The following is a 4,025-nucleotide window of genomic DNA, read 5'->3' as shown; positions in this document are numbered from 1 at the left end:
ATTCATTTTCATTCGATTAGAATAGGAGCACCTGGTAACCCAAAAATAATACCAGGTGCACGGAGGGGAGGATGAGTACAGACATTTTATATAAAAGCTCCATAAATCCCTTAGGCCGGTGCCCACTGACTTGTGCCCATAGTATGGTGCTCCCATAGCGGGCATGGGTGTCTGCAGGTCATTTAAATTCATTTTCATTCGATTAGAATAGGAGCACCTGGTAACCCAAAAGAGGGCACTTAGCCGTTTTTCCTGAGTAGTTCAACATAGAATATTTTCGGACCTTTTTTGAAAAGCTCCATAAATCCCTCAGGCCGGCCCCCACTGACTTGTGCCCATAGTATGGTGCTCCCATAGCGGGCATGGGTGTCTGCAGGCCATTTAAAATCATTTTCATTCGATTTCAATAGCAGCACCTGGTAACCCAAACTAACATAAGGTGGTGTCAGTAGTGAGGATCGATTTCAATAGCAGCACCTGGTAACCCAAAAAGAGGGCACATAGCCGTTTTTCCTGAATAGTTCAACATAGAATATTTTCGGACTAATTTTGAAAAGCTCCATAAATCCCTTAGGCCGGTGCCTACTGACTTGGACCCCTACTATGGTGCTCCCATATCGGGCATGGGCGTGGGCAGGCCCTTAAAAGTCGTTTTCATTCGATTTCAATAGGGGCACCTGGTAACCCAAAAAGAGGGCACTCTGTCGTTTTTCCTGAATAATTCAACATAGAATATTTTCGGACTTTTTTGAAAAGCTCCATAAATCCCTTAGGCCGGTGCCTACTGACTTGGACCCCTACTATGGTGCTCCCATATCGGGCATGGGCGTGGGCAGGCCCTTAAAAGTCGTTTTCATTCGATTTCAATAGCGGCACCTGGTAACCCAAAAAGAGGGCACTCTGTCGTTTTTCCTGAATAGTTCAACATAGAATATTTTCGGACTTTTTTTGAAAAGCTCCATAAATCCCTTAGGCCGGTGCCTACTGACTTGGACCCCTACTATGGTGCTCCCATATCGGGCATGGGCGTGGGCAGGCCCTTAAAAGTCGTTTTCATTCGATTTCAATAGGGGCACCTGGTAACCCAAAAAGAGGGCACTCTGTCGTTTTTCCTGAATAATTCAACATAGAATATTTTCGGACTTTTTTTGAAAAGCTCCATAAATCCCTTAGGCCGGTGCCTACTGACTTGGACCCCTACTATGGTGCTCCCATATCGGGCATGGGCGTGGGCAGGCCCTTAAAAGTCAGTTTCATTCGATTTCAATAGGGGCACCTGGTAACCCAAAAAGAGGGCACTCTGTCGTTTTTCCTGAATAGTTCAACATAGAATATTTTCGGACCTTTTTTGAAAAGCTCCATAAATCCCTTAGGCCGGTGCCTACTGACTTGGACCCCTACTATGGTGCTCCCATATCGGGCATGGGCGTGGGCAGGCCCTTAAAAGTCATTTTCATTCGATTTCAATAGCGGCACCTGGTAACCCAAAAAGAGGGCACTCTGTCGTTTTTCCTGAATAGTTCAACATAGAATATTTTCGGACTTTTTTTGAAAAGCTCCATAAATCCCTTAGGCCGGTGCCTACTGACTTGGACCCCTACTATGGTGCTCCCATATCGGGCATGGGCGTGGGCAGGCCCTTAAAAGTCATTTTCATTCGATTTCAATAGCGGCACCTGGTAACCCAAAAAGAGGGCACTCTGTCGTTTTTCCTGAATAGTTCAACATAGAATATTTTCGGACTTTTTTTGAAAAGCTCCATAAATCCCTTAGGCCGGTGCCTACTGACTTGGACCCCTACTATGGTGCTCCCATATCGGGCATGGGCGTGGGCAGGCCCTTAAAAGTCGTTTTCATTCGATTTCAATAGCGGCACCTGGTAACCCAAAAAGAGGGCACTCTGTCGTTTTTCCTGAATAATTCAACATAGAATATTTTCGGACTTTTTTTGAAAAGCTCCATAAATCCCTTAGGCCGGTGCCTACTGACTTGGACCCCTACTATGGTGCTCCCATATCGGGCATGGGTGTGGGCAGGCCCTTAAAAGTCATTTTCATTCGATTTCAATAGCGGCACCTGGTAACCCAAAAAGAGGGCACTCTGTCGTTTTTCCTGAATAGTTCAACATAGAATATTTTCGGACTTTTTTTGAAAAGCTCCATAAATCCCTTAGGCCGGTGCCTACTGACTTGGACCCCTACTATGGTGCTCCCATATCGGGCATGGGTGTGGGCAGGCCCTTAAAAGTCATTTTCATTCGATTTCAATAGCGGCACCTGGTAACCCAAAAAGAGGGCACTCTGTCGTTTTTCCTGAATAGTTCAACATAGAATATTTTCGGACTTTTTTTGAAAAGCTCCATAAATCCCTTAGGCCGGTGCCTACTGACTTGGACCCCTACTATGGTGCTCCCATATCGGGCATGGGTGTGGGCAGGCCCTTAAAAGTCATTTTCATTCGATTTCAATAGCGGCACCTGGTAACCCAAAAAGAGGGCACTCTGTCGTTTTTCCTGAATAGTTCAACATAGAATATTTTCGGACTTTTTTTGAAAAGCTCCATAAATCCCTTAGGCCGGTGCCTACTGACTTGGACCCCTACTATGGTGCTCCCATATCGGGCATGGGCGTGGGCAGGCCCTTAAAAGTCGTTTTCATTCGATTTCAATAGCGGCACCTGGTAACCCAAAAAGAGGGCACTCTGTCGTTTTTCCTGAATAATTCAACATAGAATATTTTCGGACTTTTTTTGAAAAGCTCCATAAATCCCTTAGGCCGGTGGCCACTGACTTGTGCCCGTAGTATGGTGCTCCCATATCGGGCATGGGTGTGGGCAGGCCCTTAAAAGTCGTTTTCATTCGATTTCAATAGCGGCACCTGGTAACCCAAACTAACATAAGGTGGTGTCAGTAGTGCGGGTGACTACATACATTTTTGAAAAGCTCCATAAATCCTTTAGGCCGGTGCCTACTGACTTGTGCCCGTAGTATGGTGCTCCCATAGCGGGCATGGGTGTCTGCAGGTCATTTAAATTCGTTTTCATTCGATTTAAATAGGGGCACCTGGTAACCCAAAAAGTGGGCACTCTGTCGTTTTTCCTGAGTAGTTCAACATAGAAAGTATTCAGACCTTATTTTTGAAAAGCTCCATAAATCCCTTAGGCCGGTGCCCACTGACTTGTGCCCATAGTATGGTGCTCCCATAGCGGGCATGGGTGTCTGCAGGTCATTTAAATTCATTTTCATTCGATTAGAATAGGAGCACCTGGTAACCCAAAAATAATACCAGGTGCACGGAGGGGAGGATGAGTACAGACATTTTATATAAAAGCTCCATAAATCCCTTAGGCCGGTGCCCACTGACTTGTGCCCATAGTATGGTGCTCCCATAGCGGGCATGGGTGTCTGCAGGTCATTTAAATTCATTTTCATTCGATTAGAATAGGAGCACCTGGTAACCCAAAAGAGGGCACTTAGCCGTTTTTCCTGAGTAGTTCAACATAGAATATTTTCGGACCTTTTTTGAAAAGCTCCATAAATCCCTCAGGCCGGCCCCCACTGACTTGTGCCCATAGTATGGTGCTCCCATAGCGGGCATGGGTGTCTGCAGGCCATTTAAAATCATTTTCATTCGATTTCAATAGCAGCACCTGGTAACCCAAAAATAATACCAGGTGCACTCATTCGATTTCAATAGGAGCACCTGGTAACCCAAAAATAATACCAGGTGCACAGAAGGGAGGATGAGTACAGACATTTTTTAAAAGCTTCATAAATCACTCAGGCCGGCCCCAACTGACTTGGGTCCGTAGTATGGTTGTTCCATATAGGGTATTGAGGTATGTAGCCTATCTAAAATCATTTAAAACCATTATAAAAATATGCACCTGGTAACCCAAAAATAATACCAGGTGCACGGCAGTGGCACTCTGTCACTTTTTCGACCAATTCCCGAAATCTTGAAATAATGATAAAACATAATTCCCGATGGGCTAGATGCCCCAAATTTTGGCTCATACCCTCTCTC

Source organism: Salvelinus namaycush, unplaced genomic scaffold (assembly GCF_016432855.1).
Source record: "Salvelinus namaycush isolate Seneca unplaced genomic scaffold, SaNama_1.0 Scaffold2558, whole genome shotgun sequence".
Classification (NCBI taxonomy): domain Eukaryota; kingdom Metazoa; phylum Chordata; class Actinopteri; order Salmoniformes; family Salmonidae; genus Salvelinus; species Salvelinus namaycush.
This window is presented reverse-complemented; position numbering follows the sequence as displayed.